This window comes from Rhinolophus sinicus, chromosome 16 (genome assembly GCF_057876585.1).
Source record: "Rhinolophus sinicus isolate RSI-liver-muscle chromosome 16, RSI-T2T, whole genome shotgun sequence".
Lineage (NCBI taxonomy): Eukaryota > Metazoa > Chordata > Mammalia > Chiroptera > Rhinolophidae > Rhinolophus > Rhinolophus sinicus.
The window spans coordinates 167,884,470-167,906,846 of NC_142516.1; positions in this window are offsets into that span (position 1 = coordinate 167,884,470).

The following is a 22,377-nucleotide window of genomic DNA, read 5'->3' on the forward strand; positions in this document are numbered from 1 at the left end:
TCCCCCTACTAGGAATCCCCTGCCTTTAGTAACTATGGCTCCTTGGGTTCTGGAATGAAAATAAACAGGTTTCCCTGGGCTGAAGACTCTCAGGAGATTTTATTGCCTTAACTATACCTTTGTGCATTCTAGAAGTAGGTGATGAATGTGTCAAAAACACTTCTAAAGAGCTCTCTGTCTGTCTGTCTCTCTCTTTCTCGCACATGGGCACACGTGTGCAGAAATAATAATAACCGTTCACTTATTTTAGCATCTTCCAATTTTCTCTCAGGTCTTTACTCACCCCATCACCATTATAGTGCCCATTCCATAATAAGCAGCAAGTATGTTATCAGCAGAGAGAACAATTCGATCTTCCAACCAATTTGGACTCAGAGATCGTATCTCTTTTCTTGTGAGCTTTCAGAATCTTGTTACAGAAAATACATGTCTTTCAACATTGAAAAAATTTCCAGATAAATATGTATCTGAGTATGTTTGTACTACAGGAGTCTCCTGGATTCTGCCTCATGTCCCACATCAGGAGATCAGATGAATATCAAAATTACAGTTATCTTACATGTTAACTAGGCAATATGTGAAGGCAAATATTCTAAGAAAAAAGGGATAGTACCTTATCACTATTCAAAAGATAAGCGCGAACTGTGGAAACGCTGGTGTTTCCACAACAAAGCTGTTACAGTGCTGGATCTGGAGCACACGAGGGAGAGAGACCAACGCGGATCTTCCCACTTAAGCAGAAGACCAGTAGAGCTCCTCCAATTACAGTAGAAGCCCACCCTCAGTCCTGCTCCAGAGTGTGGAAGGATGTCAACCACTGTGTCAGTGGGACTATCCACTCCGGAGGAGACCAGCAAGATGTCCTTTGCCTTCCCGGGGTCTCATGTGCGGGGAGAGGCAGCATACCTCTCAGTTAGGAGAGGGCATCAGTGCTACATGTTACAGTGTCTAGAGTCAGGTGCTCTCTGTGTTTATTTCTCTTTTTTTCCACTGCTTAGCCAGCGGTTAGTTCTCAACCAAGCCTAGATAACAGGATTAAATGCCAAGCAAGATGTTTCATAAGCATCCAGAGTCCTCGGCACCACCACAGGCCTGTTGTATCTCATTTTCGGTGAAGTCTGAGACTTAGTTCTGTTATGGGTGAAGGTGTGTCTCTTCTCCAAAAAAAGGACATGTGGGTACCTTCCATTACTTCAGAATGTGACCTTATTTAGAGATGGGGTCTCTCAGAGGTTAAAAAGTTAAAATGAGGTTATTAGGGTAAGCGCCAATCCGGTAAGACTGATGCTTATAAAAGGGGAAATTTGACACAAACAGACATGCATAGAGGAAAGACAACGAGAAGAAACGCAGGGAGAAGAGGCCCTCATAGCCCTCAGAAGGAACTAACCCTCCTGACACCTTAATTTTGGACTTGTAGCCTCCAGAACTGAATATGTTTCTATTGGTTAGCCACCCAGTTTATGGTATACTGTTATAGCAGCCCTAGGAAACTAACACAAATTCTATTTACGTTTTATCTCTATAGCCAGTTTAGTTCCAAATAAACTCTGGAAGCATTAAAATAATCAGCACAGTCTGTTCATCAATATCTCCTTGAAGATCTGATCTCTGTGATCCATTTTTTTCCATGCTTGCAGGCCAATTTCTACATCTCAGATTTTTAAATACAAGTTTTCTACCTTTGGCATTCCGCACGTTTCTGATTGTGTTTAGTGGGCATGTGCTCAGACATCACAACTCATTTTATTACAGAAACGTAGGCAGCTTCTTATTAAGGTGGGATCTCATTATGAGGAGCCACTAGGAACTCAGCTTTGTAGGGTGGTTGTATGGATGCAGTGAGTGATTACATGTAAAGCATGTACGTAGCACTGGGCCAGGCATGTTGGAAGAGAAATTTGTGATCAGAGCAGAGCCTGCTTCCTTAGAAATCAGGAATAACTCCCGGATCTCACTATGCATCACACCAGGAGGTACTTTTTCCTCCTCCTCATGTATAAGGTGAAATCGCACACGGACTGGGTCCCTCATTTATCTTGAGGAGGCAGGTTCTGAGTCCTGGATTTATCTCTTGTTACTTTCATTTTCTAGCTGAGTACATTCAGAAAATTAATTGATTTCTCAGATCCTTAATCTTCTTGCCTAAAAGAGGGTTATAATTCCTTCTTCTAGGTATTCTTTTGGTTTCAGTTAAAGAGTGAATGTAATATACCTAACATATATTGGCAACTCAATGCATGTTAGTTCTCCTTCCCCTCTTCCACTTTCCCCATCAACCAAATTTAATGAGCACTCAAGATATAAACAGCCCTTTGTGACTCAAACTCCTCATCTATAAATGAGGATAATTACTTCAGCTTTGTAGGGTGGTTGTATGGATACAGTGAGTGATTACATGTAAAGCACACAGGTAGCACTGGGCCAGGCATGTTGGAGCACCTAGTAACTTGGCTCACACTATTTCTAGTATCGCCACAGAATTATTAGCATCCGATGGGAATAACAGCCACCATTTAATATCATAACCATACATCTGAACATAAAAATGCCAACAGGCAAAATCTAACAAATTAATGATTATTTCTCTGGATGGTTTTACCCTTTCCCTATTTACTCAGCTAACTTTTATTTTTCTGTGTCAGGGACTGAACCCAGCACACGATGCCTGTTCAAGATAAACGAGGCATTCAATATCCTGCCTTAGTGCCCTCCCTAGTCCCCTCTATGCTATTTCACTTTTACAGAAGAAGAAGGAGAAAGCTCCTGATGTGATGAATGTGGGGATCTAGGAATTGTTCTTCATTTTTATGGAAGTAGACTGTGCTTATGATCGAAATTTCTCCTCAGTTTAGAACCAAGTTAGTTCCAGAGATAAAGCACCGGTACCCAAAGCAAGACCCTTACAATTAGATCTCAAGTTAGATTTCAGGTGATTCTCTTAGGAAGTAAATAAATATAAACATAATTTGTCAAGTGTCAACACTTACAGGTAAAATATTTTTCTTCTTAATTCAGTTCCATTAAATAGTGTGGTTCAGAAATGTTCATATGATTATACTAATTTCCATAATACAATTGAAATGAGAAAGATAAAAAGTAACCAATATTGAATAAAGAGGAAATAAGAGAAAACTCTTCAACAGCTTTTTTTCATATAACTACATATGCAAAGTTACATGACTTTGAGGAATTACTCAGAAAAAATAAAAACTACTCAGTTTTGCTTCAAATGATCTAAATACTAACCAAAATTATTAGATAATTAGCTCGTTTTTCCATTTTCTGTTTATATTTAGCTTATATTTAGGCAGGCATCAATCAATACAGTAGGAAATCTTTTCCTGAGTAAAGCAAAGAATGCTGTCCACACAGCCATGAATGAGCATCATTGCCAAGGGATGAAAATCCCTCATGGGCAGTTTTATTTAGGTGGTTCTATCACCATGGGGACGTCAGAATGGAGAACAGTGGGCATCTTGTAAGATCCTCACGTGAGGGAAGGAACTTTGCCAACACCTCTGCAAAGGAAAACATTTAGCATTCTACTTGCACAGGTCAATTGTGGACACAACAGAGTTTTATTCTTTTTGAAAGTCTCAAGGCAGCTTCTGTGTTTGAGATCTTCCATACATCACTCAGTAACTTCAACATAAACTCTGCTTCCTCATGGAAACTTCTCCTCGGGTTACAAAGTACACGAAAACAAGAGGGAGGGTGTGGGGGGGGAATTCCACTTTATAGTTGGTTCACTTGTATAACTTCAACAACAGTGACATTGATCAGATTTACTCCTATGGGAAAGTTACAAGAGATGGAATTATTGCCCAGTGGTATAGGCTGACTTCCACATCTCTATTTTGGGAATAAATACTCTTTAAGAAATCCTTGATGTGAGTGATTAACACACGCAGATTGCCAAACAAGAGAGAAGATTTGCAGACCTGGGCAGTGGAACTTGCCATCTCCTGACTCAGGTTTAGGGGGCAGCAGTTCCCTCCAAGTCCCACAATGCATCATTTCCCCCTCAGAGCTTCAGAGCGAGCCACTTTTGGCTGGCCTGAGATTTCTGCTGTAGTAATCTATAGACAATTAATGCTTTACTGTTTGTCCAGATTAGTCTGATTGTTAAAAAGTGCAATTTCATTCTAGCTAACAGATTATTTTCCATCATGTTTAACCAGAAGGGGGGCAAGTTAAATATAAAACTCTGGAAAGATCACATCTTACATAATTTTACTGTATGGACTTTATGAAATATGTTCTTTCACAAAATTTTGTTATGCAAAAGAACGTAAGTTGTGAAACAATGTGAGAATGACTAAGCTGGGCCTAGAAAAAAAATGTAATTAGATATAATAAAGCCAATTTAAAACACTATTTAAAATAAACCTAAGTCAGTATAGAGGATCCCCTGGCAGCCTTTATGTGTAGCCATAATAACATGCATTCGTCTGGTGGCATGAGAGAAGCCAGGGCTTCTTCATACTGCAGGCTTTGGAGGCAGACAGCTAGAGTTGGAAACTCAGCTCTGTCATCCTTGCTATGTGATTTTGGGTAAGTACTTAACGTCTGGGGGCATCAGTTTCTTCATCTGTAAATTGGGGGCAACAGAAGCACCTCCCACCTGGAGTTGAGAGTGTTAGATGATGCCTGCAAAGGACACTACCCGGTATATAGGAGGTGCTAAATAAGTATTTGCTAGCATTATTCAAAAATATAGCAACCAAGTCTATTACGAATGTTATAGACTGCCTAATAGCAATGTGAAATGTAAGTAAACTTGGGAGAATAGATACATAGCCCATGATGCTGTGTGCACTTTAGGATTCAGCAAATCTGGACACACCTGCAACGTAACAGGCAAGGACTTTAAGGCCGAGTGAAGCCTAATGGGAATCCTCTGAAAAGACTCATCCTAAGTGATAGAGAATAGCTCCAGGACACAGGGCTGATGTGAGAGGGGGAGGAGAGATTGTGAACATCATGTCTGCCACCCTGATATTTGGCCCAGTTGCCGAAAACTCCTTGACCAAAAGGCATGGTGTGGCCACAAAAAGGACAAAAATCAAACACTCCCACACACCCCCCACCCCACCCAAAAAGCAAGAATTTACTAAACTTTGCTTGGAATGTTAAGAGTGGCAAAATGGCAGTCTCAGTTTCGCAGTGTTGGCAGTGATGAAAGACACTGCCAGGAGCTCTGGAAGATAATGCCAGGCTAACAGAAAAGTCAGTGTCCTGGACAGTAATAGCTTCAGGACAGACGTTGAAGACAGCTGTAGTGAGGGCATGATCTGTAGGCACTGGTGAGGGAGCCTTCTAAGGGCGGCTGCCATAGAACTGATGTGGTTGGTGGCAGCAGCATCAAAGGATTTCTCTACGGGGACCCAAGAAAAAGGAACAACTGACTGAGCCAAGGTAAGACCATACTGGCAATTCAGAATTATCTATACTGATTGCCACAATGAACCCTACAAGCGACACTCTCCCATCCAGGCAGCTATCTCTGGTCCAAAACCTGATACTCATCCAGGAGAACCTTTGAATGTCTGTTCCCACTAGGAACACCCACCCTAAACAACTTGGGAGGAGTCCCAGTTGGAAACATTTACAAAAAGCAAATACTTCTAATTTTAAATATTCTCATAATACTGTAATAGAAATTTTCACTTACAGCTAAAAGTTTGCAGCCCTTACCTGAATGGGCCACGTACTTCCTGTGAAAAGAATAGAAACATATTTTTGCCTGAATTTTGTATATCGAAATACAACCAAAAAAAAAAAAAAGTCACTGAATTGAACAGTCTGTAACATCTGACATGGAACTGCAAAATACGTTTTGTTTAAATACATAGTTAATATTAAAATTTCATGACTTTAATATAGGTTTTACATGTATAACGTGGCCCAAAAGCTTAAAAATAAACTTTTATTTATTATTTATTTTGCTTTTTCTTCATTCCCATCCTCCACTCCCCTTCCCCTTTGGCAACCATTAGCTTGTTCCTCTATATCTTTGTGGAGTTTTATTGAAAACAAACTTGAAGCTTGGGAATGTTCCTTTCTTTTCTCTCCTCATTAGTTAATGTTATGAATCCTACTGTTTTTCTGTTTAAATGCCCCCTTGTCACAGCCATCTGGTCTTCATCTTGACTGGCTCAGCCCTGGCTCCTATTCTCATCACTTTAGGTGTGGCTGTTTTAACAACATACTATCGGTCAAGTTCCCTCCAGGACCTCTCCTTCCCAGCTCTTCTTTTATGTTGTAACCTCCACAAGAACAAGACTGTTGTGTCTGCTATATCCCAAGCATTGGATCAGAGGCACTGGCTGCCTTTGTTTCGAACAATCTTTTGAGGATATTTGTGTAGCAGTCTTTGAAGATAGAGGCAATGTCTCCATTTTAGTAGGGGTGGACAGGCTTGTTGCCCATTATAAAAGATTTGGGTTCTCTAAACTCAGGGTTCCTCTCCGGAAACTCAATCCAGGGCACATGCAGGTAACACCTGGCTCTCTTCATATCACTCTGTAGAAATGAGGCTGTTGTATTACCAGTGTGAATGCTGATACTCGGCTAAGATCAAGCAACTGTCTTTGTCTCTGATCCTGGAGACTCATATCTTTTGTCAGCATTCATTAAACTGTGGGAAGCCAACTTTTTGTCATGCAAGCATTTTAATATCTCAGACCCTTCACAATCCTTGATAATGTACAGTATTACCATTAGGGAATGCAAATTAAAACATAATGAGCTGCCATTACATATGTATTAGAATAGCTAAAATAAAATTTAAAAATACTGACAATAAATATCAAGCTCTGGCAAGGATGCAGGGCATCTGGAACTGGTGAGAATGCAAAAATGGAACAGCCATTCTCTGGAAAACAGTTTGCAGTTTTTGTAAAGTTAAACATACACGTACATATGACCTAGCAATCCCACTCATAGGCATTTAGCCTAAAAAACCCAAATCTTATGGTCACACAAAAACCTGTGCAAAAATGTTTATAGCTTCTCTATTTATAACTGCTCAAAATTGTAAACAGCCTAAATGTCCTTCAGTAAATAAATGAATTATGGTACAACCATACATGAAGTACTATATTACAATACAGAGGAGAGAACTATAGAAACATACAACAACTTGGATGAATATCAAAGGTATTATTCTTAGTGAAAGAAACAAGTCTCAAAAGGTTGCGTACTGTATTATTCCATTTATATGACATTCTCCAAAAGACAAAAACTATAGGAACAGGGAATAGATCAGTGATTGCCAAGAGTTAAGGGTATGGGGAAATTGTGACTATACATGGGTGACGTGAGGGAGTTTTTTGGGGTGATGAACTGTTTTGTATCCTGATTGTGGTAGTGATTACATGAATCTATTCATGTGCTAAGATGCATACAACTGCATCAAAATCAATTTTACTATATATTATTTTTAAAAATAAAATTTAAAATTTTCACTCAGATGCTCACCAGTGTAATTCAACAACGCACCATTTTATAAGCTTCTAAACAATGTATAACTTTTTGAGAAATAATGAGCATGTAGTAAAATGCACAGATCTTAATTATATAAGTTAACAACTTTTGACAAACATAGCAGATATTTAAGTTTTGACATCCAATTCTAGATCTGTTTATTTTGAAAAACATATACCTTTTTATTATCATTTTCTCATAATGCAATAATGGTGCTTCTCAGTGATGCTATCACGCTGTATTTTCTTCTTATTCTGTTTATTTGTCCTACATACTTTGCCATTTACTCGAGTAAAAGGCAATACCTTAACAGTCTCAGTTAATTCATCTTATCTAAATGAATATTTTAAGGTATTATTTTACTTTTTGTTTCATCCAGTATAAGACCCCACATTTTTCATTATTTTTAATACTGTAAATACATCCATATTATATTAATTTATACAAAGTTTTGGAGGTTGCACTAAAACTTTATGAGGTCAGTGTTCAGCATAGAGATTGTAAAGCCATCTGTAACTAAGTATAATGAACCATAATAAAAAGCATTTTAATATAAATATATGGCAAAAAATAAACTTTTCAAACTTATTTCATCTTCTATCTATCTGGGACTCTTTCAAATATATTGATAAAACATTGTTTCTTAGCCAACACAATTATAAAAATGTACAAAAGTTTTATAACCAATAACTTGAAGCATTATAATATCTAAAGCATGACAGAAAAATAATCTAACTCAACATCCATAAATAAATGTTGGAGCTTATTTTAGCCAGACTCAAGTGAATTTGCAGTCAGAGAAAAAAGATAATCCAATAGCTTAGAAAGAACATAAATGGTATGTAATAAATTTTATTCAAAGACAATGAGAACTAAATAGGCGCCAGTTCAAATAAGCACAACTGTTTTACAATTCTTTCACATTTTAACCCTGAAGAAATCTAGTGACAGGACCAAACCTGTTCTTTAACCAGTCAAGCAAGTAAAAAATATGATTGATATCGTAAAGAGAAAATCTAACCCCGGCAATTCTGGCCTTGAGAATGAAGGTGATTCTTCAGTAACAGGCAGGACATCTCTTTGATCAATGGTTTAACACGTCCCAGCATCAAATTGAGCACTTTCTGAGATCTAGTGTTAACCTAAACAGTTAACCTATTTGCCTTTTCGCTCCTTTCCAGATTCAGAATGGGCTGAGAAATAATGCGTGCTTCAGGAAAAACTCCTGGCAGGTATTTCTAAAGGTGCAGCCTCTCCTTAGTCTACTGGGAGCATAATGGAAGTCGGACACTGTTCTGTCTTCCTACTTTTTTAATTTAGTAACAAAATAATAAATTGTTTATGTAAAATGAAGTACCCTATACCCGAGTGAGCCTCACTCCGTCCGAGTATGTAAGACGTGTGGCTTGCCTAGTCTGCCCACTCCCTTCCCAGGACCCTGGCCGCAGTTGTTAGATGTTCAGGCTTCTACTTGATCATTACTGGAAGAAGTTCCTTTATTTCAGGACTTTATAAATATAACAAAATTGGATAGTTTGACTGAATGAACCTCCCATGTAGGGTCAACTATATTGTACAGTAAATTAACCTAAGCATTAGTATATTTCAAACAAATTACAAATCACATATAGGGTTCTTGTTTTAACCTCTATCCCTCTTTACAAGAAATTGGTGCCATTGGTACTAAAGGAGGGATGGCAAAGAGAGAAGTCTTTGTTCTCTTCCCATCTTGACCCTCTTTATTTTCAGCCATCCTGGGTTTATGACATGTTTTAATCATCTTCTGGGGACTGTATTGTTTAATTTACCATACTGATACTTTATCAGGACTTTCCTCTTAATGGCAGAGCAGTATCAGACTCTGTGACTGTAAATAATCAAGGTTCGAACTTCAGATTCTCTGCTCACTAACTGTGGAACTTAAAAAAAAAAAACACCTCTGTGCCTCAGTTTCCTTGTCTGTAAAATCGAAATCATAATAACTGCCTTATAGATTTATTGTGAATATTAAATGAATTGGTATGCACAGCTTATGATAGCCCAGTACAGCATGGGCACTACATAAATTTTAGCTATTTATTTACTAAATGGTAAACCTGAAAAAGCTTATTAATAACCAGGGGTCTTGATAGCATGGGCCCACAGAGGAAAATATGTAAAGGAAAAGGGGTATGGAATAGAACTCGATGGCTCCAGTTTTAACTCCTGTGGGATTTCTTTTCTGTGAAGAAATACTTCTATGGGTGGAAAGATATCTCTGAACTCTTTTACTTCAACACATAAGAGTGACAACTGGAGAGGATCTTATTCAGCTTTGTGTCCTTCGTGCCTAAAACTGCTGAGTATATAATAGATGCTCAGTAGATGCTTATACGAGAGTTACTGACCGTGTGAGTGGGATACAGGCCATGGGAACAATAATCTTATTCTTAGACCTAGCTCTCATTTCTTTCTCTAATCTGGTAAATATTGAACTCAACAGACAAGCGCAAACTGAAAGTCTGGAGAACACTTGCTGAGCTGTGTTGGAGGGGCAGGAGCCAGTAAGTAGAGGTGTAATTCTAACAAATTGACCAAACGAGAATGTCACAAGAAGCAATCAACACAGGACCCAGCTTGAGTCGCTGTTGACATTCTGTGTAATTACTGCAAGTGCACCCTGGGTAGTCCACATTATTGTAAACTGCATTTCCAACACTGTATGGCATTAAATTAAAAGAAAAAAAAAAGCAATGAAGTTATAGCCATTAGCAAAGCTGAATTGGAACTCCTAGAAAATGTCAAGGAGATCTTAATTGTACTTTATATAATGGTCTCCTAGGCTAATAAGATATGATCTAAAACCATTAGGTATGAGAAGGTAAACATTTTAAGAGCACTTTTTTTTGCCAAAAGGCTCTTCATCTCTATTTGACAACTCTCTCTCGGCCTTGAGGTAAAGCACTGCAGTGTTCTGAAATAACAGATATTGTTTGTGACAGAGGGAATGAGGCCCTGTGGTGTAGGAGAGTATTCAGAGATAACGTATAAGGAGCAAGGATGTCTATAAATTTGATTCTTAAGTCACACATCACGTTCCCCACCTCCTACCCTGGCAGAGGGCGTGGGCAGGTATGTTCTAAAAGTTATTCCCTTGTCACGTAGCATGCTATTCCAAAATGCTGGGAAACACCCATTATTCTGACAAACTTCAGAACACATAAATCTATTTAACCTTATAAATGACTGAGATTCATTCTCTCAAGGTCGGAATCTCGCCAACAGAGAGCCATATATTCATGTCTTGTTTTTTTCAATTGAGCTTCTGAGCTAAGACAGTAGATCCTTGAATCCCTGTAGCTTTTAGAGATTTTACAGTCTCTGCTCTTAATTATTGATAGAAGTTACCAGCAATCAAATATATAGATCAATGTTACTCTGTCCCTATGAGCCCCAAAGTCATGTCTTCTCATTCTGGTTTAAGGAATAAGCTTTTTACCATGGTTCTTACTTTATTTAATGTTAACATAACATGAAATATCAATTCCTCAATAAGATGTATATCTAAGTGAGAGGTATAGTCCCTTCTACTTTCTTCATCACTCAGTGAACAAAAGAGACTGTTTACTACCCCTACAGAAGTAAATGTGGGAAAAAGCTACCAAAAAATAATTTTATGTTTGAATTCTACAAGTGTGTTCAATTAAAATTCATTAAGTGAAAATACAATTACCAAGGCAGAACTTTACTTAAATAGTCCCTCCAGTTAGAAACTGCGAGTGGCTGCAATTTGGTTCTGTTTGTAAACACAGTTTCGAAATCATTGTTCGGACATGTGGGCTTTGGTTCCAGTTTGTCTCAGTCTTGTGTTTATTCTGGCAAGCAACCTAATGCTTCTTTATACCTTTGTTTCTCTATTTGTATAGGGGAGAACGTTAACACAATGAAATTTGTATAGTGCCTTGGGACACCTGCACAAATTGTGCTGTTTTGAACAGATATTAAGACGGTATTTGTTTAATCTACTGCAAAATCAGAATAATACTATCCTTAATGCTGGCTGGGCAGTGTTTACTAAAGTGTGTTTGTTTCATTAAACATTAGCTCTTCAGTATTAGATGCTACATGAACCGGCCTACTTTTGTCAAATAAATGTATGAAACGGTAAGGTAAACAAAATTAAACAAAGGCCTTTGCTATGGGACTTCTCAGAACCTTTAACATGTAATGAGCATTATGAATCTCCTAGATGGGTATGGTATGTGGTGTTTCCCAAACCTGTTTAACAATAGCAATTTTTACTTTTGAACTTTTATTTTGGGGTCATAGGAAAGTTTTTGTGAAATGTTTGGCACAAGAATAAGCACCATTAATAAACGCAGTCCAAAAATCTTAAAGAGAAAGTACAGTATTGAAAAGCATCTCTCTTCTCATACTGTAATAGAAGCTGCTGTAGTTGACATTCAGTTAACTTGTAGACCAGCTTTGCATCATTCTGCAAAACATACTGCTTGAATCATCGTGACTTTCTCGTTTTGTAGGACAAAAAAATGATGGAACACCAGCATTTCCATGTAGTTCAAGGCCATGGTAGATTCAACCCTTGGGGCTAGTGGGATAAAGCTAGTGCCTGCAAACTTCCACTCCCACTAGTTGAACTATTTATATGTTGACTGGAATCAGTTATGTTTGTTCGCAGCCATTTTTATGACATTTGTGCTTGTTCTTGTAATTGCATAATTTAATTAGACATTATTTAAACCCATAGAATATAAATATGAGCATGAAATGAAAGTCATTGACTCAATGAAAACTAGATTGAATGCTTTGTCAAGACTCATCATGGTGAGATTTAAAAATCGTTGTTAAATGAGATATAGGCAAGATATTCTAAAAGATTGGTGGAGGGGTGGATCTTCAAACTGTGGAAGTCTGTATTCTGCGTGTTAAGTGATTTTGAATTCTCATTGTACACCAAAGAAATTGAAACTGGAAATTCAGGGTGATATGTTGTGGGTGTGGTTTATGGGAAGAAAGAATCAAAATTCCTAACAGAAGACCTATACTCAAAGAAATGACTTTGATCCGATGTCAAAAGTTGAGGAATATGGAGGGATTATATCCAAATATTTTAATAACCAGTATGGTTTTGACACCAACCAATCAGAACAAATGCCTGCCCCATCAGAAAGGATATTCAAATTTAAACAATTGTACAGACAGGCCAGTGCATGTTGGCTAAATGTCAGTTCTGCCTACAAATGTTGTAGGTTAAAATACAACATTTTGATAGTTTACATCATTTTAAAACAATTTCTTATTTTAGACAAAAGTTTTGATGATCTGGCCAAATGCTACTCCTAATCACCTCAGAAGAAGACTGAATTACTGTGACTATCAGTTACAAGAGGACCTAGTATAATATAGTTTACAACGTTCCTTCCACGTATCTCATCCCCTTTAATGATCAGAAACTGAAGAAAAGAGGGTTGGCTGCTATAAGCAAATGGCCTGGAAGAAGCCCCTTGGAAGTGACCACAGAAGCAGGTGGGGGTTATATTAATAGAAATCCGAATTTAATTACATAAATAATTTCCTTGCTAATCAATTTGATGAAAGCAAAAGGTCACAAAGAGAAGGGGGAAAAAAAAGAGATTTGGAAACTAGAATCCAGGTTTAGGCAGAACAATCAGAGTATCTGCTGCCAGAGGCAGTTCTTGACATAAATGTACTCAGTTAAAGGAAACTGAAGGAAATTGGAGGATAATTGTACTGAATATGTGACTGGCCTGATGTCTTTGACATTCTAACCATTGTTAACCCACAAGGGTATATGGAGGGTTGTTCAACCACTATCCCATAGCTTAACCAGTACAGGAGGAGCCTCAGACATCAGGATTAAATCCAGACACTAAGAAGACAAATATCACAATCAGCTCTGACTCTCAAGTGACAAAAATATGAGGTCTGTCCACCACTCTGTTTTTAATTAGCTGGAAATAATATAGTTGAGAGAAATTCCAGTGTTCTTTGAGGCAGTAAAATAATGATTTTGTTAAATAAAAAATATTATGGTTATACCAAGGCTTTATTTTCCTTAACAAATTTCACTCCTTTGAAGTCAGTCATCTCTTCTTTTGAAGTATCAGTTACTGTTAAGCTGTGCCTGGAGAAAGTCTGTGAGTCAGAAGCTACATTGCCACCTGGAAGTGGCTATTGGCATTGTAGCCTCGTACCTAGCTGTGTGCTGGAATTATCTGGGAGCTTTAGAAAAACACTGATATCGGGGGCCACTCCCAGATATTCTGAATCAGTGGGTCTCTCATGCTGCTGAAGCACAGGACTTGCAAAGGTTCCCATGTCAAGTGCTGTTCGTGGACCAGCTGTGTCCGCATCACCTGGGAACCTGTTAGAAGTGCTGGAAATCAAATCCCATCCTAGGCCCACAGAGAATCAGAATCTGTACATTCACAAGACACCACGTGAATTGTAGGCACAGTGAAGTTGGACAGTCTAGAAAACTGTTTCTCAAATTACTGTCCACATTAGAATCATGAGAGGTATTTATTCTCTTTGTTTAATAAAATGCAGATTTGTGTTTTGTTTTGTTTTGTTGTTGTTTTTTTTTGTCCCCAACTTAGCTCCTGAATGAGAATCTCAGGGAGAGGGAAGATATTAGGCTGGGAGGACATGAGCCTAAGGAATCAGCAGTTTAACAATTACCCAGTGAATCTTAGGGGCATCTAAATTGAGAACCAGTGGGTGGTGGCAATAGGGAAAGGTTGGCAGAAGGGTAGAAACTTTCAATTATAAGATGAGTAAGATCTGAGTACCTAATATATAACCTGGTGACTATAGTTATTAACACTGTATTATTGTGGTATGATCGAAATTTACTGAGAGAGTAGAACTGAAATGCTCTCACCAAAGAAAATGGATAAATATATGAGGTGATGGATGCGTTAATTACCTCAATGGGCGGAGTCCTTTCATAATGTATATGTATATCAAATCATCATGTTATACACTTCAAATATCTTACAATTTTATTTGTCAGTTATACCTCAGTAAAATCGAAAAAAATAAAATAAACTGAGAAGCATCGTTTTAGAGAATGGATCTTGAGACCTTCTGATATTGCTAAGATCCTGGATCCGAAAGGCTGGGGAAGGGGTTGTAAGCAGGGCAGACAATGCCTGCCCTGAGTATTAACAGGTACAGGGGCAGCTACCCAATCACGGAGCAGCATCCTCTGCTTCCTAAGTCAAAATACGAGTAATACTAACTTTAAAGGAGAAGATGCATAGACCATTCTTTTTGTCCTCTCTTTTTAGGTACAAGTCAGATTTCAGAGTGTAATCTGAGCTATTCACCTACCTTTTCTCAAATGCCAACAGTTAACAGGTTTTGGCCCAGTTCTAGTGTTTGTTCCTCATCAGAATTTAAAATAGCCATTCTCAGAAATAAAGTTCATTGATAAGTAGGGACCTAAGAACCTCTTGTGGAAATGATTGACACAAACTTGTCTAAACGTTTTTTTTTTCTCATAACCTCAATTAAGAAGTTTGGGCTGTGTTACTAAATAGAGAAGAAGGAGCACCCCTATATGATAGCTACTCTTAGGCAACCATGGAGGCGGCATAAATTAAAACACAGTCCTGGCAAAGATCAATTCCATGCAGGACACGTCTCAGATAGTGTAATGTTTGCTTCTCTAATGCGTGTTAATATTGTCACCCAATTCCAGACTAAAAAAGAGTTTCACTGTAGCCTTTATTCGTTCTAGTAATCAGGTGAATATACATCAGCTCATGGCCATTATCATGGGTCTAGGCAGGACCTTATTTTGCTTTTGTATTAGTTTGCTAGAGTTGCCATAACAAAGCACTACAAATTTGGTGGCTTAAAGCAACAGAAATTTATTGTCTCACAGTTCTGGGGGCTAGAAATCTAAAATCAGGTCAGCAGGGCCATGTTATCTCTGAAGGCTCTAGGTGAAGATATATAGATATAGATATAGATATAGATATAGATATAGATATAGATATAGATATAGATAGATTTATTTATTTATTTATTTATTTATTTATTTATTTATTTATTTATTTTTGTCTCTTGGTGGCCTCTGGTGGTTGCCAGCAACGCTTGGCATTCCTTGTCTGTAGAGAAGTCATTTGGTCTCTGCCTCCATCGTCACACAGCACTCTTCCTGTGTGTTTCCACATTGTTTTCCTTCTGTGAATGTATGTGTCTGTGTTCCTTCTTTTCTTTTAAGAACACCAGTTATATTGGATTAAGGGCCCACCATACTTCAGTATAACTTAACTATTTCTGCAGCAATCATATTTCCAAATATAGTCACATATTGAAATTCTGGAAAGAACATTAATTTGGAGGGGGTACTATTCAACTCAATACAGTTTTGATGGTATTTTTTTATTTCATTACTATCAAGGCATTGACTGAGGCTGCAGTCTCATCTGAAGGCTCAACTGAGGACGGATCCACTTCTAGGCTTGCTTACATGGTTGTTGGCAGGAGTTAGTGCCTCATGAGCATTTAGACTGTGGGCCTGTTCCTTGCTGGGTGCTGGCCAGGGGCTTTCCTCAGTTACTTGCCACGTGGGTCTTTCTATACGGCAGTTCACAACATGACAACTGGCTTCCATCAGAGTGAGCTAGTGGGAAAGTGAGCAAGATAGAAGCCACAATATTTTTGTAAACCTAGTCTCAGGAGTGACATTTTAGCACTTTGGGTATATTCCATTCACTGGAAGCAAGTCACTAGGTCCAGCCCACATTCACAGGAAGAGAATTACAAAGGAGAGTGATTATCAGAAGGTAGAGATAATTGGGTGTCATCTCATAGGCTGCCTGATGCTTATGTTAGAATAAGAAGGTCAAAAGCAGTGAGGTTTTCTGTCTTGCTTCGCAGCTGGAAATCTGGAAAGACATAGTTTCAGAGGGGGACCTTTTTCCTTCCATCTATGTGCAATGGCTATATGAGAGCCAAAATCTATGATATGGAATAGTTAGGCCGAGAGAAGGCTGGAGCTAGCACTCCTGTGTCTGCCTCTGCTGCTAGGTGGGTTAGCACTGACCTAGGATTCCTCCATTGCCAGCAGCCCTGCCAAAAGGCTTCTGTGATGAAGGGGAAAGTGACATCTGTTTCTCTGAGTCCACGGTGCTGATATTCTACCTAGAGGGGAGATAGAGAATATTGATGAGATTCATCGAGATGGGTCTAACCATTTAGGGCTAAAGTGGGGACAACGTGAGTAAGGGACCAAGCCCTGATCAAGCCAAGTGAATGGATCCTAAGTTTCTCTACTAAAGACCTCTGCAGTGGATGCCAGCAGGGACCCCAGCACTTAGGAAAGCACAACACAGTGTCATGCAAGCCAGTGAACCCAGACGATGACCCGAACGCTTGTATGCACAGATTTAAGGCTTCGTTCTCTGCTGTTAAGCATCTCCTACCATCGTCCAGCATTGCCTGGAGAAGAAGCAGATGGAGTTGGAGATCATCTGGAGGATTAAGTGGAGTTACCCACACCTGACTGTGTATATCAGAAGAAACTGAGGCATTTCTCAAATTTAAACTTCTGCCTGTTGTACATCAGAATGGGGAAAATTAGACTAGTTATAGGATATAAATAAGCTACATTTTCTTAATGGCTTTGAGCTGTGGTGTTTATATTTGCAATGCTTGCTATATTTGGAACTGGGACTTTTCCATGCATAATTAGTTATAAAATTAGTAATATTATATATTCAGTAATTATATCTAACTGCATAATACATTGAAGGGAGTGTACACATATGTGTGTGTGTGTGTGTGTGTGTGTGTGTGTGTGTGTGTGTATATATCTCCTATTAGAAGGTAATTTTTTCTATGAGAAAATTGTAGAGTGTGTGTGTGTAGGTGTGTAGGTGCAGGTTATAGTATTAACTAACATAAGTAGAGTAAGCCTCACTGAGAAGATGGGACTTAAGCGAAGAGGTAAAGGAGATAAGGGAATTCGCCATGGAGAGATCTGGGGAAAGAACATTTTAGATAGAAGAAACAGCTAAGGCTCTAAGACAGGGATCACTTTATATATATAATGATATATAATATAATATTTACAAGACAGTATATATATATACGTATATATACATATATGTGTATATATATATACATGTATATGTATGTGTGTGTGTGTGTGTGTGTGTATATATATATATATATATATATATATATATATATATACACACACACACATATATATACATAAAACATCACTAAACATGCTCCAGCCACAAATAACTGTGATCTCTTGGGTCTAGTGTTAGGGATAACAGTGTAGACCTACAAGGCTTACAGAAAGACAAACGTGAAAAAATAAAACTTTGTGTAGTCTCTCTGATAACAGTGGGTTATTTACAATACAGAATTGATAGTTCAATGAAGAATAATGTTGACTGTGATACCTGGCTTGGAGGGAAAATGTCTTAGTCAGAATAGGCTAGGTAGATCTGCACTAAAACCAAATCTTGAAATCTCAGTGGCTCATTGCAGAAAACATTTTTGTTCTTCATACAAAAGAGATGCTTCCATCTCACCAACACAGCTCTCTTGAAATAATGCTCAGGGATTGAGGCTGTTTCCATTTTATGGCTTTGCCATCTTGCTGTGGATCTTCCATGAGCTTTCCAGAGCAAAGGAATAGAGTTCTTGGAAAATCACACTGTTCCTTTACCCTTAGGCCCAGAAGTGACTCATGTCACTTATGCTTAAGTTCACTGGCCGGAACCAGTCACACGTCCCAGTGTAACCACAAGGGTCATTGAGAAATGCAGTCTTCTGTGTGCTAGGGAAAAGGAAAAGGAACAGGGCCTAGTAAAAACAGAACTGTCTCTCATACAGGAGGGAAGAAATCAGCCAGGCAGCTTAACCTTGAGTTAGGTCCTGAATGGAAGCAATTTTAACCAGCTCTAAAGAGGTGGTTCTTGATAATTAAAGTGGGTTTTTTGTTCTTGTTTCATTTGGTTTTTTAAAGTTTTTCATGTATCTCAATTTCTTCTTCCTCTAATTCTAATGATGTCTTTTGGTCATTAATGGCTTATTTTCCCTCTCTTAAAGGAACTAAGCCCATAATACACAATCAACAAATACACAAACTTATTAAATTAAGAGATGGCAACTTTGAACTCAATCAGCCCTGACATTTGTTAGTTTTACTAAAGATTTAGTGAGGAAAGAGATAAAAGAATAAGTGAGTAGAAAGTTCCACTAATAGCTAACAATTTATCCATCTTTCATCTTCCTCCAAAGTAGCCATAATTAAGGGCTGATGATGTCATCATCTGTAATAATACCTCTATTTGTATCTCCCTTTCAACTTTGCAAAGTGTGCTCCATCTGCTATCTCACTACATCTTCACATCATGCAGAGACAGCAAGGCAGGCATTGTCCCCATTCTGCAGATTAGGAAATGAGATGCTGCGATGTTAAGTGAGCTGCCTAAGATCTGCAACCGGTCCTTATGTTGTCACTGGGACCCAGATCGCCTAACTTCCTGTCCTGTGCTTTTCCCCTAGAACTTAAGAGGTCCTTGACAAATGGAACTCATTCCTATAAGCAAGATAAGTCTACTTTTTAATTTACTTAACATGGAGAAATCCTAGTTGGCCATTATAATGCAATAAGAGCATAATTTTCAAAAACCCTCATCCAGTGGTGTGCAGTTTTATGAACTCTTCTGAAAGTGAGTGGGTTATAAGGCTTAGCTGTACAGAGGCATGTGCTCAGGGGTCGGGAAAGCTGTTTTGTGAAGGGCCAGATAGTGAGTTGTTAAGCTTTGCAGCTGTATGATCTTTGTTGCATCTCCTCCTCCTCCTCCTCGTCCTCCTCCTCCTCCTCCTCGTCCTCCTCCTCCTCCTCCTCCTATTTCAGTAGTGACTGTAGCTTACAGGCTGTTCAGAAATAGGCCACAGGTTGTGCCACAGGCCCTGCGTTAGGACACTGCTTGTCCACAGCAGATAAGACAGTGATCACACCACTGACTGCGTAGCATACATTTGTTGCTGCCTCCTGCAGGCATTCCATCTGCTTTGGATTACCTGCTTGCCAGTTTTTCTTAAGGCCACAAATTGCTCACCTTCAGGTGAGATATACCCCTTTTGTCTCTGAATTTCTTGTCCTGCCAGTTGCTGTGCCGTGTCTCCCTTCTGGCACGTGGCTGGATCTGTGACTTGGTATCGTGCATTTATTTTTGAGCTCTCCTTGCAGTTGTGAGCCATGGGGCATGACGCTCCCTTTCTTCTCTAGATAACTGCACATCTGCTGCCTCTTTTCTCATGTTGGGCCTCTCCAAAGTGCCCTTCCCACCTCATTTTATGAAGTTCCCCTCTTCTTATCCTGTTTGTTACCTCTTGTGAACGCCTGTGAGGGTGGAGGTTGGGGTATCTAGGAGGTCAGTCAGGGGCATCAATTGTGAAAGGCCAGGGAGCCTCCCCGAGCCTCGTTTGTTGGTTCCCTCCCGGAGCCCTGGCAGTGGCCGTGGGCAAGGGCAGTGCTGGAGGCCCGGAGGTCACTACTCTCAGGAGATCGAAGCCTGCCTGTCAGAGATGCGTGAGCTGTGTTAGCGCTCCACTGTTCTGCGATGGAGATCAGTCACTTTTTATAAGTTTCTCCTAGTGACTTGTGTGTGTGTGTGTGTGTGTGTGTGTGTGTGTGTGTGTGGCTAATACGTGTTTTGTTTTGTTCTTTAAATTAAAGTTTATTGGGGCGACAATTGTTAGTAAAGTTACATACATTTCAGGTGTACAATTCTGTAACACATTGTCTATATCTCACATTGTGTGTTCACCACCCAGAGTCAGTTCTCTTTCCATCACCATATATTAGACCCCGTTGACCCTCTTCTCGAGCTGCCCTTGCCACTTAGCCTCTGGTAACCCCTAAACTATTCTGTGTCTATGAGTTTTTGTTCTTTCAATTGTTTGTCTTGTTCTTTTGTTGTTTTTGGTTTATATACCACATGTCAGTGAAATAATATGGTTCTCGACTTTCTCTGACTTATTTCATTTAGCATTATAATCTCAAGATCCATCCATGTTGTCACAAATGGTCCTATTTCATCTTTTCTTACCACGAATAGTATTCCATTGTGTATATATACCACAACTTCTTTTGTCCATTCATTTATCCAAGGAAATTTTGGTTATTTCCAGGTCTTGGCCACCGTAGAAAGCTGCAATAAACATTGGAGCACACTTATCTTTATGGATTAATGTTTTCAGATTTTTGGGTAGATACCCAGGAGAGGGATTGCTGGGTCATACGGAAATTCTATTCATAATTTTTTGAGGAACCTCCACACTGCTTTCCATCATGGCTGCACCAATCTGCATTCCCACCAACAGTGTATGAGGGTTCCTTTTTCTCCACAGCCTCTCCAGCACTTGTTACTATTTGTCTTGTTGGTGATAGCCATTCTAATTGGGGTGAGGTGATATCTCATTGTGGTTTTTATTTGCATTTCTCTGATGATTAGTGATGTTGAGCATTTTTTTATATGTCTATTGGCCATTTTTATGTCCTCTTTGGAGAAATGTCTCTTTAGGTCCTCTGCCCATTTTTCAATTGGGTTGTTTGGTTTTTTGTTGTTGAGTTGCATGAGTTTCTTGTATATTTTGGATATTAGCCCCTTATCAGAAGCACTGTTTGCAGAAATCTTCTCCCATTCAGTTGGTTGCCTCTTTATTTTGTCAATGGTTTCTTTTGCTGTGCAGAAGCTTTTAAGTTTGATATAGTCCCATTCATTTATTTTAGCTTTGACTTCCATTGCCTTTGGAGTCAAATTCATAAAATGCTCTTTGAACGCAAGGTCCATAAGTTTAGTGCCTATGTTTTCTTCTATGCAGTTTATTGTTTCAGGTCTTATGCTTAAGTCTTTGATCCATTTTGAATTAATTTTGGTACATGGTGACAGATAGCAGTCCAGTTTCATTCTTTTGCACATGGCTTTCCAATTCTGCCAGCACCATATATCGAAGAGGCTGTCTTTACTCCATTGTATTGTTTTTGCTTTTTTGTCAAAAATTATCTGTCCTTATTTATGTGGGTTTATTTTTGGGTTCTCAGTTCTATTCCATTGGTCTATGTGTCTGTTTTTCTGCCAATACCATGCTGTTTTGATTATTGTTGCCCTGTAGTACAAGCTAAAGGCAGGGAGTGTGATACCTCCAGCCTTGTTCTTTATTCTTAAGATTGCTTTGGCTATTCGGGGTCTTTTGTGGTTCCATACAAATCTGATGATTTTTGTTCTATTTCTTTAAAAAATGCCATTGGGGTTTTGATGGGGATTGCATTAAATCTGTATATTGCTTTGGGTAATATGGCCATTTTAACTCTGTTGATTCTTCTAATCCATGAGCATGGAAAGTCTTTCCATTTCTTTGTGTCTTCAAGTTCTTTTAAAAATGTCATGTAGTTTTCAGCATATAGGTCTTTCACATCCTTGGTTAACTTTATTCCTAGGTATTTTATTCTTTTTGTTGCAATTGCAAAAGGAATTTTTTTTAAAATTTCTTTTTCTGAGATTTCATTGTTAGTATATAGAAATGCAATGGACTTTTGTATGTTGATTTTGTAGCCGGCAACTGTACTGTATTCATTTATTATTTCTAATAGCTTTTTGATGGAGTCTTTAGGGTTTTCTCTATATAGTATCATGTCTTCTGCAAAGAGTGACAGCTGAACTTCTTCGTTCCCAAGTGGATCCCTTTTATTTCTTTGTCTTGCCTGATTGTTCTGGCAAGGACTTCCAATACTATGTTGAAAAGCAGAGGTGATAGGGGACAGCACTGTCGTGTTCCTGAATGTAGAGCAAAGGGCTTCAGTTTTTCACCATTAATTAT